Source organism: Saccopteryx leptura, chromosome 10 (genome assembly GCF_036850995.1).
Source record: "Saccopteryx leptura isolate mSacLep1 chromosome 10, mSacLep1_pri_phased_curated, whole genome shotgun sequence".
Classification (NCBI taxonomy): domain Eukaryota; kingdom Metazoa; phylum Chordata; class Mammalia; order Chiroptera; family Emballonuridae; genus Saccopteryx; species Saccopteryx leptura.
In genome coordinates, this window is record NC_089512.1 from 74,337,369 (window position 1) to 74,352,055 (window position 14,687).

Genomic DNA, 14,687 nt, shown 5'->3' on the forward strand with positions numbered 1-14,687 from the left:
AATACTAATTAAATTAACAATGACATACTTTAAAGATATAGATCACATTTTCCAAAAATTTATATGAAACCAAAAAACACAAATAACCTCAGCAATCTTAAAAAAGAAGAGTAAAGGGGGAGGTATCACACTTTCTGATATCAAGATATACTACAAGGGCATTGTACTCAAAACAGCCTGGTACTGGCATAAGAACAGGCATATAGATCAAGGGAACAGAACAGAGAACCCAGAAATAAACCCACAGCTCTATGGACAACTCGTATTTGACAAAGGAGGAAAGGGCATACAATGGAGTAAAGACAGCCTCTTTAATAAATGGTATTGGTAAAATTGGACAGCTACCTGCAAAAAGATGAAACTAGACCACCAACTTACACCAGTCACAAAAATCAACTCAAAATGGATAAAAGACTTAAATGTAAGCTGTAAAACCATGAGCATCTTAGAAGAAAATTTAGGCAGTAAGCTCTTCGACATCTCTCGCAGCAATACATTTGCTGATTTATCTCCACGGGCAAGTGAAATAAAAGACAGGATAAACAAATGGGACTATATCAAACTAAAAAGCTTTTGCACAGCCAAAGACAATAAGAACAGAATAAAAAGACAAACTACACAATGGGAGAACATATTTGACAATGTATCTGATAAGGGGTTAATAACCAAAATTTATAAAGAACTTGTAAATCTCACACCAGGAAGACAAACCAATCAAAAAATGGGCAAAAGAAATGAATAGACACTTCTCCAAAGAGGACATTCAGATGGCCAATAGGCATATGAAAAAATGCTCAACATCACTAATCATTAGAGAAATGCAAATTAAAACCACAATGAGATATCACCTCATCAGTTAGAATGGTGCTCATCAACAAAACAACACAGAATAAGTGCTGGCGAGGATGTGGAGAAAAGGGTACCCTCCTGCACTGCTGGTGGGAATGCAGACTGGTGCAGCCTCTGTGGAAAACAGTATGGAGATTCCTCAAAAAATTAAAAATTGAACTGCCTTTTGACCCAGCTATCTCACTTTTAGGAATATACCCCAAGAACACCATAGAATTGTTCCAAAAGGAGAAATGCACCCCCATGTTTGTGGCAGCAATGTTCACAATAGTGAAGATCTGGAAACAACCCAAGTGTCCGTCAGAGGACGAGTGGATTTAAAAGCTTTGGTACATATATACTAGGGAATACTACTCAGCCATAAGAAACAATGACATCGGATTATTTACAATAACATGGATGGACCTTGATAACATTATATGGAGTGAAATAAGTAAATAAGAAAAAAACTAAGAACTATTATGAATCCATACATAGATGGGACATAAAAATGAGACTCAGAGACATGGACAAGAATGTGTTGGTAACAAGGGGTTAGGTGGGGGCGGTGGGGAGGGGGTCAGGAAGGAGAGAGGGTGGTGGTGGGCGGGGAGGGGCACAAAGAAAATCAGATAGAAGGTGACAGAAGACAATTTGACTTTGGGTGAGGGGTATGCAACATAATCAAATGTAAAAATAATCTAGAGATTTTTCTCGGAACATATGTACCCTTATTATGAATGTCACTGCATTAAAATTAATTAAAAAAAAAAAGCTGTGATACATTTACACAATGAAATACTACTTAGCAGTAAAAAAGATAGAAATTCTACCCTTTGAGCCAGCATGGATGGACCTGGAGAGCATTATGCTAAGTGAAATAAGCCAGTCAGAAAAAGACAATACCATATGATCTCACTCACATGTGGAATGTAATGAACTAACAAGCAAAGTAGAGACAGATTCATACATAGGAAGTGGGCAGAGAACAGCAGGCCATCCTGACATGTGTGAGGTCAGATCTCATGTGGTTTAATTTGCATTTCTCTGAGGTGGATGGAGGGATTGAGTAAAAAAAAAAGAAAGGGAAGAAAAAAAATAATGGACCCAGACAACAGTAGTGAATGTCAGGAGGAGGGAGGGGAGGGGGAGATGGAGTAGAGTTTAGGGGCAGAATATCAAGATTTGGTATAAACTTAATTCAGCGTTAATAAGTCAAGACACATTTGTGGAAGAAAAAGTCTTATGAATGGGCAAATTTATAGAGACAACGTATATTAATGTCTGCTTAGGGCTGGAAAAAATGGGTAAATGCGGAGTGAGTACTAAGGGTTTTTTGGGGGTTGGTGAAAGTGCTCTAAAATCAGATTGCAATAATAGCTGCATAACTCTGACCATACTAAAACCTGCTCAACTGTACACTGGAAATGGGTGAACTATATAATATATGAATTATATCTCAATAAGACTTTTAAGAATGCTAAGAAGAAAAATAAAGCAGGCAAAAATTTTGGCAATATTAGGAAAGAGGAAGGGAGGACAATCTTAGGACAGGAAAGCTAGAGATGATATTTTTAACACTTGCAAAGGTGAGAGAGTAAGCAATGCTAACTATCTGCAGGAAGAACATTTCAGAGGGAAGGACGTGTGCAAAGAGCTGGAGGCAGGCAAGTGCCTGCTGTGTTTGGGGACAGTGTGCTAGTGACTGCAGGGCAGGGACTAGCCAAAGAGGGTGTCATGGAGCATAGATCTCAATGGCCTTTCTCAGATGAGCAGCCTTGGTGGGTCTGGAGTGGAAGCAGGACATACTCTGTTTTCGGAGAATCTCTATGACTGTAGTTATCACGTGGAGGCAGAGTTGACGGTGGCTCTCATCGCCATCTAGGAGAGAGGTGACAGTGGCTTGGAGCAGGGTGAGAATAGTGGAGGTGGTGGGCGAGATGTCAGATTCTGCATACATTTTGAAGGCAGAGCCAACAGGACTAATCACGGGTTACTAAGTGTTGAATGTACGCGATCAGATAGTGACTATGCTGGTCATTGTTGGCCATGCAATCTCTGTTAGAACTACTCAGTTCTGCTGTTGAAGCATCAATATCGACAGTACATAACTGAATGGGTGTGACTGTGTTTCAACAAAACTGTGTTTGCAAAACACAAAGCAGACAAGATTTTCCAATGTGATATAGTCTGCCAGCTCCTGGATTAAATGTCAGGGGCAAGAGAAAGAAAAGAGTGAAGGGTGACTTGAAAGCGTTAGTTTCTAGCCACTGGAAAGATGAAGTTGTGATGAACTCAAATCAGGAATACTAAAGAGGCAGTGGATTTGTGGTGGATATAGAGAACCAAGACCTGGACTTGTTAATTTTGAGAAACCCTTTAGACATCCATATATGGATGTGATATAGGCGGGAAGATTAGAGACTCCTTAAGTTCATGGGAAAAGTCTGGCCTGGAGTCGTCAGCACAGAGGTGGTACTTAGAACCCTGGACCAGATCAAAGAAGTGAATTTAAATCAAGAAAAGTACAGGTTCCAGGACTGAACCCCAGGGTTCAGCTGTCAGGAAGATGAAGATGAACCAGCAGAAGAGACTGAGGAAGACCAGCCAGAGGATAGGAAGGAAACCAGGAGAATGTGGCGTCCTGGAAGCTAAAGTATTTCAGAGATGTCAGCCCTATCTTTCCCTTTCCCACTCACAAAGTCAGGTTGGAGTACAAGTGAACAGAGAAATGTGCTTACAGGAATAATCCTGAATTCCCTCTGACTTCTAGGTAAGAAAAATTATTGTTGAACTTTTCATTAATTCAACAAATATTCATTAGCTGTCAAATCTCCAGGTACTGTGGTGGGTGCTTGAAATAGAAAAGTAAGCCCAAAAAGGCACAGTTCCTGCACTGTCTAGAGAGAAAGATTAATTGAATAGTCATAACACTAACCATGGTGGATCATAACTGCTAACCAATGCTGTAGAACTATGAAACAAGACAAAATTTCTAAAGGGAAGGACAAATACCTAAGACAGCAGTAGCATGAGTTTTGTACAAAGGGCTGATCTAATTGAGGACTAGGGACCCTTCTGCATTTTTCTGTTTTTAATAATGTTATTTCCAGCATACCACACCCTGATTGGGACACACCTAGTTTTTGAGAGGGTGAATGAGAACATTTAAATTAGAAGAAGAAATATGGACTTTATAATCAGACCCAGGACCAAATCTCAGCTGATGGTCCTTGTGTCATTCTTTTTTTTTTTTTTTTTTGTATTTTTCTGAAGCTGGAAACTGGGAGGCAGTAAGACAGACTCCTGCATGCGCCTGACTGGGATCCACCCGGCACACCCACCAGGTGGCGATGCTCTGCCCATCTGGGGCGTCGCTCTGTTGCGACCAGAGCCACTCTAGCGCCTGAGGCAGAGGCCATGGACCCATCCTCAGCGCCCGGGCCATCTTTGCTCCAATGGAGCCTTGGCTGCGGGAGGGGAAGAGAGAGACAGAGAGGAAGGAGAGGGGGAGGGGTGGAGAAGCAGATGGGCACTTCTCCTGTGTGCCCTGGCCGGGAATCGAACCTGGGACTCCCGCATGCCAGCCCGACACTCTACCACTGAGCCAACCGGTCAGGGCCTTGTGTCATTCTTGTATTCTCTGTGAACCTCATTGTCCTCATCTGTACAATAAGGGGTAATGAAAGCTACAGTTTGGGATTTTGGTGAGGACTACATGAAAAAAAGTATACAAAACACCTGGAAGAGAGGCTCTCTCCATTCCTTGTGAAAAACAGTAACCACTGTGTACATCTGTGACATTTTTCTTCCAGGATAATTTCCTCAAGACAGGTATTTGCTGCCAGTTTGCTGCTTTATGAGGAAGGGAATTTTTAGTCTTTTTCCAGAGTATCCTTCATTTGTCAGCACTGTCTCCCAAGAGAGGAGCGTAAAGGAGTGCATGCACTCAGGAAATGCTGGGCGACCAGCGCATCCCTGTGTGAGTCCTGCTTGTCCCCTGGTCCTTTACATTAAGAAAATTAAGTTTTTGATTCAACTGTTAAATGAGAATTAGTAATTCCCACAAGCTACTATAGAAAATGCAGCTTTTGTAATCTCAAACAAAAGTAATGTTTGTTAACACAGCATGTCAATTTTAACCATATTTTCATGGTAAGCATGTACTGATGCAATTTTTAATCTTTTTTGGGAAGTGAGCAAAATCTTGAGCAGTCTTTCATGTTGAGCTGCGCAAGATAGCTTGTTCATATTTCTCCTTTTAATTAATGTAATTAAAAGAGGATAAAGTTAAAATTTTGTGCATTAGATTATGATTATGTATTGGGATCAAGAATAATTAAAATGCATGAAATGTGGTTGATTCCTCAGATGGTAGAAAAAAAAGGCCTCTTGCCTGGGTTTAAAGTATACCAGATTATTTTTCACAAAATATAGAAATGTGTCCATGGTGTGAAAAGCATAAGATTTGTAAAAGATCTGGAATCTTACACAAATGGATAAGAAAAAAGATGTCCAGTGGCGGGGGTCTTCCTTCTGTTTATCATGAACAAGCTTATCAGTTCTGGTTGCATTCTTTGAAAACCAAGTGTGAAGTAATAGCAACACCTACTATATGCTAGGTACTGTCCTTTACATAATTTAACTCATTTAACCTTACCCAAATCTTCATTTTGTAGATGGAGTGACTGAGTTTTATGAAAGATGAATAGCTGGTATTACGAAGGTCATGAAACTAGGCGGTAATAGATCTGATTTGAAATTAGGTCTTTTTGTTTGGGCTCTTTCAGTGACAATGTCCTGCTTGCTTTGGGGAAGGCAGACAGATTATTATAAAACTGAATTGGAAAAGTGGTTAAAACTACTGAATCTCTTTTGATTTCTTTTTTAAGAAGACAGTTCTGCCTTTTTGAGAGCCTTATTTATCTTTCCCTGCACTATAGAAGCTTCATGAGTTCTATTTTTCTACGTGGTTTATGTTGTTTAATACAAATGTTGATAAAAATCTAGAATGTTTTCTTTGTTTGCCCTTTTAGGGCAAATCCGATGCAACTTTGATCTCCAGTATTTATTTATTTATTTATTTTTATTATTATTTTTTTTTTTTTCATTTTTCTGAAGCTGGAAACGGGGAGAGACAGTCAGACAGACTCCCGCATGCGCCCGACCGGGATACACCCGGCACGCCCACCAGGGGGCGATGCTCTGCCCATCCTGGGCGTCGCCATATTGCGACCAGAGCCACTCTAGCGCCTGGGGCAGAGGCCACAGAGCCATCCCCAGCGCCCGGGCCATCTTTGCTCCAATGGAGCCTTGGCTGCGGGAGGGGAAGAGAGAGACAGAGAGGAAAGTGCAGCGGAGGGGTGGAGAAGCAAATGGGCGCTTCTCCTGTGTGCCCTGGCCGGGAATCGAACCCGGGTCCTCTGCACGCTAGGCCGACGCTCTACCGCTGAGCCAACTGGCCAGGGCTCCAGTATTTATTTAGGACAATCATTACTTCTTTGGTGTTAAACATCCCTTTGGGTTAAGATAATATAGGTTTGGTAGATTGTGCTTCATTTTAAAAAATGAATTTACACAGCAAAAATAAAAATTGACGGCTATGGTTGACATACCAAGGTTCCCCATTGTTTTTTTCTTCTTCCTGGGCATATACTTCTCAGCCCTCTTGCAGGTAGATGAGGTCATGGGACTAGTCTGACAAATAGAAGTGATGTCATTCACCTTCAAGCTGAGACACCTAAAACTTTAGTTCTCTCTTCTTCTGTTGCTGTAACCTGGAAATTATGTGTTAAGATCACAAACACACAAAAAAGAATCAGGCTCGATCCCTGAATCACTACCTGGAATAGAGGCACCAGGGGAGCCTCTGGACCTCCAGCCAACTTGACATGAGTAAGAAATCAATTTTTCTTGTTTTAGACTGCTGAGATCTGTGATTGTTTGTTACAGCATTAATAGCCAAGCCTAGCCCAACTAACATAACAATTCTTTGTCAGGTTCCTTTCCTCATTTAAAATATTACTGGATTTTGAAATCTAAATGTCAGAGAACCATACCTGAGTAGGTTACTAAAAACTATATAAATCCCCCCATCTCTATGTGTATATATATCATATATATTTATATATAAAATTTTAAAGAACTGTATTCTCTTTCATAACAATGGAGAGAATATTGTTCTTTAAAATAATATCATCATAGTACACACAAAATAACACATTTTTCCCCTTTTTTAAAAATTAATTTTACTAGGGTGACATCAATAAATCAGGGTACATATGTTCAAAGAAAACATGTCCAGGTTATCTTGTCAATCAATTATGTTGCATACCCATCACCCAAAGTCAAATTGTCCTCCGTCACCTATCTAGTTTTCTTTGTGCCCCTCCCCCCCTGTAACCCCACACTCTTACCAATGTCTCTTAGTCTCGTTTTTATGTCCCACCTATGTAACACATATGTTTTTAAATAAAATAAACGAACTTACAACCTTTATTAGATGTGGGATTTGAAACTTTGTTAATATCCCTTCTAGTAATTACTATTTCACAATGGCAGGGTCAGAAGGTACTGATCTGAACCACAAGGGCTGATGTTCTCTTTTTTTTAAAGTGTTCTTAAGACCGAGGTGTTATCATTGATCTGAGTGGCCCAGTCCAGCCTATCATGTCAGTATTCAAAAGTCTTCTTGGTTCTGTAAATCCCCCTTTAGTTCATTTAAAATCTATTCATTTATATTATACACCTATGAAAATGGAGATTAAAAATTGTTCGTGTGACTGTCCTCATTGAAGCCCTTCCTCTAGAAGGCTGTAGTCCTTGTTGTCACTAAGCCTTATCTTCTGTAAAGTAACCAGTAGTGACTCACTGTTCTTTCCCCTTAATCCTCTAATAAGATTTTAACTAATGCCGATTAGACTGGTGATACGATTTGATTTTCCTATATATATGGAGTGGACTCTTGGTCATGACTTGCCCATGTCTCATTGGCCCAACAGCATATTTTCATTCTGCATTTGTGTGAACACTTTTGTCTTATATTCATGCTCTTTCTGCTCTCCAGCAGCTAAAGCTTGACCTTGGCTATTTTAGCAGCTTTTTTTTTTTTTTTCCATTCAGTGAGAGGCATGGAGGCAGAGACAGACTCCTGCAATCACCCTGACCAAGATCCACCTGGCAAGCCCCCAGTGGGCAGTGCTCTTCCAATCTGGGGCCTCTGCTCCATTGTTTGACAACAAAGCTATTTTAATGCCTGAGGCAATCCCATGGAGACATCCTCAGCACCCAGGGCCAACTTGCTTAACCTGCTTGACCCATGGCTACAGGAGGCGAAGAGAAAGAGAAGGGGGGGTGTGTGGAAAAGCAGATGGTCACTTCTCCTGTGTGCCCTGACCAGGAATATAACCCAGGACTTCCACACACCGGGCTGATGCTCTATTGCTGAGCCAACTGGCTAGGGCCTTTAGCAGGCTTTTTATTTATGGCTTTTGGATCTTTTCTGGATGTTTTTTCATTATAAAAATTTTTTTAGCCTTCAACCCAACTCAAATCACACTTTTCCTGATCTCTGATCACCTCAACCATAGTCAGTTTTGTCCTCTTTGCCCGTGTTCCTAAATAGTATATGCAGTGATGCTCATTTTGTAATTACCTTGTTGTCCTATCTAAACAGGAAGTTCTGAAGGTTAGTAGTTGCATCTTTGTCTCCCAGCAAGACTGTCCTTCATCCCACAGGTTCCCATTAACTGAGTGTCTCACATGTATTGTCTGTTCTCCCTCATCTCCCCCCCCCCCCAAGAAATTTGCTGTTATGAATGTGGAATCTCATCTGTTTTTGTAAAACTAGTGTGAGTTTTGTCCCTATTTACCAGATCTCCGAAATTTCTAACGTAAGTTGTTGCCTCACTTTGCTAATACCTAACAACAAATTTTCCAAAAAATCCTGAATAAAATGGTCTCCAGGATGAAAATAATTATTGCAAAGAGTTATTGATCTATGGATTGTGTTTTGTCAGTAATCTATGCCAAGGCAATGCAGAGATCTCGGTTTCCCCGCTGAGCTCAAGTTACAGGAAGCACTGAGCTCCAATCACAAGGACTTCAGCAATGTGCTTTGCATCATCCCCTCCTGACTGTAATTAGACCTTTGAGAACTCTGCAGGAGCCCTATCAGAACACAAGTAACACTCTTCATTGTCTTTCCCTCTCATTTTGAAGCTCTTACAGGCAGGGCCCATCTCTGGGTTGGTCACTGTGATGTCCATCAGGCCTAACACAGTAACTGAGAAATCTTAGGAGTTCATGTAGTGAGTGAGTGGAAGCACCCACGCTGCCCAGAAATATGGTCCTCTTGTTTCCACTGCCAGTAGCTAACCTTCACTGACTGCTGTGTGCTCAGCTCGTGCTAAGTGCTTCACATTCATTCTCATTTGATCCTCAAAACAGCCCTGCAAGGGTAACATACTATTATTGTCCCTCTTCTTATGGAAGAGAACCTTAGGCCCCAATCATGGAGTTAGTGCGTCCAAGCCAGGGTCTGTCCCCAGGCAATATATTGCAGACCCCATGTCATATTGTCATGTCTTATGAGTTGATAGTCGTGAGTCATACCTATTCCAGATTGAAGATTTCATCTCTTTCACTTTGTGTTCCAGCTTTTCTCTTTATTGCTTCACTGTCAATCACTTGTGAATTGCTTCTCCTAATTCTTTTATGATCATGCTGATAATGAGGTCAGAGGGGAGTGGGCCCAGATGAAATTGAAACATAGAAGTTGGAGTGACTTGTCCATGGCTACAATGCTTCCCCTTGGCCATTGGTGGCTTCAAACTGTTATATTTGGCATTCCACTTCTTCTTCTTCTTCTTCTTCTTCTTCTTCTTCTTCTTCTTATTCTTCTTCTTCTTCTTCTTCTTTTTTTTTTTTTGTGTGTGTCATTTTTCCAAAGTTAGAAGTGGGGAGGCAGATTCCCACATGTGCCCGACTGGGATCTACCCACTTGGGGGTGATGCTCTGCCCATCTGAGCTGTTGCTCTGCTGCGACCTGAGCCATTCTAGCCCCTGAGGCAGAGGCCATAGAGCCATCCTCAGTGCCCAGGCAAACTTTGCTCCAGTAGAGCCTCGGCTGCGGGAGGGGAAGAGAGAGACAGAGAGGAAGGAGGGGGGGAGGGGGGAGAAGCAGATGGGCACTTCTCCTGTGTGCCCTGGCCGGGAATCAAACCCAGGACTCCTGCATGCCAGGCTGATGCTCTACCACTGAGCCAACTGGCCAGGGCGCACTCTACTTCTTGAAGGATGTTGAGGTCTGGCACATGCTCTGAGTTCTGTATGATGGGGACTTGAAGCAGAGTATTACTTCATTTAGTTGTATTCTGTTTCTATTAGTGAATAGTTATTCTGGTCGCATGATTTTCACCATGAAAGGTCTTCTGGGAACCACAGAGAAACATTCTGAAAGAAGTTATTAAGCATTATTAATACAATTACCTATAACAAAAGACATAATTTAACTTTCCCACATCCAACAGAAAATTCATTTGAAGCTTCAGGAACTCCAGCTGGAAAGGCAGAGCTCATCAGAGTGGCTTCTTCCGGTGAGGGAGAAGCGGGGAGTCTATGCAAGGAGCCAGGCTGGGCTGGCTGCTTTGTCCTCAGGGCCACCTATGTGCCTAACGGAGCACACCTCTCTCCCGCCTCCCAGCACCCCCTCCACCTAAGGAACCTGCCCTGCTTCTTAGCACAGGCACAGGGTGCAGAGTATTGGCTTGTGTGCACTTCTCACTGGGCACAGGGTACTGCATTGGCAGCACTGAACGAATAATTAATTTTAAACTATAAATGATGACAATGGAAAAACTTGGAGGATAGAACCAGTGGCCATCCTAGTGGAAGGAAAACCATGGTGAATTTTTCTGCTTTCATCCAAAATATCAAAAATATCTTCTTTATTGAGTGTGTGACAATTGTGTCAGTCCTCACCATAAAAACATGAGCTGGGTGAAGGCAAAAATTAATGAATGGGACTACATCAGACTAAGAAGTTTTTGCTCAGCAAGAGAAACTGATAACAAAATAAACAGAAAGCCAACTAAATGGGAAATGATATTTTCAAACAACAGCTCAGATAAGGGCCTAATATCCAAAATATACAAAGAACTCATAAAACTCAACAACAAACAAACAAACAATCCAATAAAAAAATGGGAAGAGGATATGAACAGACACTTCTCCCAGGAAGAAATACAAATGGCCAACAGATATATGAAAAGATGCTCATCTTCTTTAGCTATTAGAGAAATGCAAATCAACTGCAATGAGATATCACCTCACACCTGTTCGATTAGCTATTATTAGCAAGACAGGTAATAGCAAATGTTGGAGAGGCTGTGGAGAAAAAGGAATCCTCATACACTGTTGGTGGGAATGTAAAGTAGTACACCATTATGGAAGAAAGTATGGTGGTTCCTCAAAAAACTGAAAATAGAACTACCTTATGATCCAGCAATCCCTCTACTGGGTATATACCCCAAAAACTCAGAAACATTGATACATAAAGACACATGCAGCCCCATGTTTATTGCAGCATTGTTCACAGTGGCCAGGACATGGAAATAACCAAAAAGCCCGTCAACAGATGACTGGATAAAGAAGATGTGGCACATATACACTATGGAATACTACTCAGCCATAAGAAATGATGACATCGGAACATTTACAGCAAAATGGTGGGATCTTGATAACATGATACGAAACGAAATAAGTAAATCAGAAAAAAACAGGAACTGCATTATTCCATACGTAGGTGGGACATAAAAGTGAAACTAAGAGACATTGATAAGAGTGTGGTGGTTACGGGGGGGAGGGGGGAAAGGGAGAGGGAAAGGGGGAAGGGGAGGGGCACAAAGAAAACAAGATAGAAGGTGACAGAGGACAATCTGACTTTGGGTGATGGGTATGCAACATAATTGAACGACAAGATAACCTGCACTTGTTATCTTTGAATATATGTATCCTGATTTATTGATGTCACCCCATTAAAAAAATAAAATTATTAAAAAAAAAAAATCAAAAAAAAAAACACCATGAGCTGGGGGAGAGTAAGCAGTGTGGACAGCACAGAGTAGGTGCCCAGAAAATATTTACTGAATGAAGGGATGGTAGAGATGAAGAAACTCAAGACCCCCAAAGTTAAGTTAGTTGTTCAGGGTCATATCACTCACAGAAAACTAAACCAGGATTTGAACCCAGGGCTACCCATCTCTATAGAGTTCTTTCTTTGTGATTACTGGGATAGGCCTCTTTGTTGGTGCAGAGAAATGGAGATTGAATGAAGACCTAAAGGTGTTTGTCAAAGTTTCATTTTGAGGTGCAGGAAATGTGCTAAAATCCTGGTGTGACCTTGGAAAAGACCTTTCTTCACTCAAAGCTCCAGTTTCCTAATCTGTAAAATAGAGAGATGGGGGCAGTGCTCTCTGAGGGCCTAAGTGTCCTCAGATGCTCCAGGCAGATTTATGCTTTGTCATGGCCCATGCTTACTCGGAGCCGGGGTCAGGGGTGCAAAGAGGGGGTGACTAATTCACCACCCAAGCACATTGAGAAAAAAGTAGCCAAATGTCTTTTATTTCAGGGATGCACAAAAGTTCAAAGATGACATTGTCTCAAGCCAACAAACACTTTAGAACAAAAGTTGAAGAGAAAAGAAAGTAGAGACATTCAAAGGCTCTACACAGCTTCTGGGGAGTGGGGAAAACACCAAAAACAGAGCTGATTTCACTCCTCAATTGGTGCAGCACATAATCTGAAACAGGCGCTCAGGTTGGAAACTCGGCCCAGATCTGATACCCTGCACATCAGAGCACCACTTTAAAAAGGAAAAATAGACGTATGTCTTTAAAGCCTCCCTTCTTGTATGAGATATTTTTGTACTCCGTTGGAGGTTGCCTAGTTAGGGCCTTTGCATCCTGCAAGGGCTTTCTTCCTGTCTTCCTGGCTTGGGGATTATTGATTTGGGAGGCAAGGCTAATTTACATGTAAATAAATCTCAGCGCTGGGCAGCAGGGACAGGACGTCCAGATGCCTGGACTGACTTGCTGACGTCACGGCTTCATTAGCATGCGGAGGATGCGAGCACTGCAACAGTGACTTCTGCACCACGGGCAGCTCCGCTGCCGACAGTTATTATTATTATTATTATTACTATTATTTTGTCAAGCTGCACATTTCCTGGTTCAGTGTCTTGAGCTCCGCGACCAGCTGACTGTTTTCCTGGTGCTGGCTGAGGATCAGCTGGTGACGCTGAGGCTGGGGTCGGAGACTTACTGCAGACTGACGACAGCGAGGTTCTCAGGAAGGCAGTCGGATCCACAGGAACGGTAGAAGTCACACTTTTCCCCTTGCCTGGTGGCTCTTGGGCAGGATCGGGATCCAGTGGGCTGTTTTCCATGAGTGGATGCTGAGCAGCTCGGGCTTCAGCCTGCTGCTGGCTTCAGGAAGGGTCCAGATTTTGGAGAAGGGTTTCCAGAAGAAGATGCTTTGGCTGCCTGCGGTCCTGCTTGTGTTCCTAGGAGCCGGACTCAGGGAGAAAGTGAACTGGGGCAATTGATAAGCTCACGGGGTCTGGCAGAAGCTACCAAGCCTGGGCATTTAATCTTCCTTGGAGGTAGGTAAGGAATTTGCTCTCAATCAAAAATTAAACAAAAGTATATTTTATAAGAAGGATGAAAAGGCTAGATCTTGAGGATTTGCATTGGGGAGGCTGTTATGCCTCCATTATCTTACAGAGATGGCATTTTTAGTGGCCCTGTGGCACATTTTGCCTTTCCTATGCTTATTAGAAAGCTCAATTGTAAAGTGACACATCACAGCTACAGGGCTATGTCCTACTGCTTTAGAAGTAACATCTCTGTAAAAGAAGTGCTGCTCTCTTTTAAAAATAATAAAAGGGGAGAGGGTTTAAAAACCAAACAGTTGCCAGTGTTTGTGCACAGTAGTCATTTCAGCTCAGGATGTCAGCAACCATGAGAGGATCTGAGGAATGATGACTTCGCTGAGACTTTCAGGTAAAGCAGTGGCACTCGAATTTAGTTTTAATTTTAGCCAGTGCTTTCAAATTAGAAATGGTGACAGAGCTCCAGAATATGACTGTTCAGCCTGGCAGAAACACATGACTCAGTGTGTTCTCCACATTGGGTTTCTTGCAGGAGTGTTGTAGTAAGGTCTCCTCTCTCTCGGTTTCCCGAAAACCAATCATAGCATTACTAATCTGCCATGGAGGTCTTGCAATGAAATATATATATTTAATCCCATTATTGTGTGGTCTTAGAATATGCTGGGGTCCCCTGGGACTTTTGTGAAGCATAAATAATCTAGGCTGGGCCAAAGCACAGCAGGCTAAGTGATCTGTACCAACTGCTGCGATGCCATCCACTGGGCCAAGTGTGGCTCTTGTATAACTTAGGCACAAAGATCATTTCCCCAGTGAGAGCATTCTGCTTCTAGTCAGTGCATCCATGAGCACAGTCAGGGGAGGGCTCCAATGTGCCATGAATAGATAGACACAGACTGCCATGTACCAAAGCTGCAGCTTGCAAGAAGACTGCAGTTTGCTTTGCTTGAACATCTTTTCCTGGATAGTGTTTTGACCCACCCCAGTGAGACTTAACTAAATGAAGCAGCCTGGCCTCCTTGCTGGAAGCTGAATTGGCTGCTTCTCATAAGGCTTACTGGCTGCTGACGACTTTCACAGAGGGGTCAAGATGGAGTCACAACTTTGACAGAATTACCCTATTTTGGAAATTTGAATTTCAATGCCTTCTTGAGTACTTGAGAAGGTTTTGCCTTTCTATCAAATGCTCTTT

General features: G+C 42.1%; 1 protein-coding gene across 6 annotated transcripts in view; it reads left to right on the top strand.

The window, feature by feature from the left end:
• Window positions 1-14,687, top strand: part of PRICKLE2 (prickle planar cell polarity protein 2) — a 402,478-nt gene that overhangs the window by 267,263 nt on the left and 120,528 nt on the right. Inside the window, exon 1 of one of the 6 annotated variants that reach the window (XM_066350408.1) lies at window positions 13,295-13,493. The exons of 4 other annotated variants lie outside the window; for them this stretch is intronic. The gene's annotated coding sequence lies outside the window, so the exon portion shown is untranslated. Of the gene's footprint in view, window positions 1-13,294; window positions 13,494-14,687 lie in introns of those variants that run through there. One more of the 6 variants, XM_066350406.1, reaches the window with a different exon arrangement.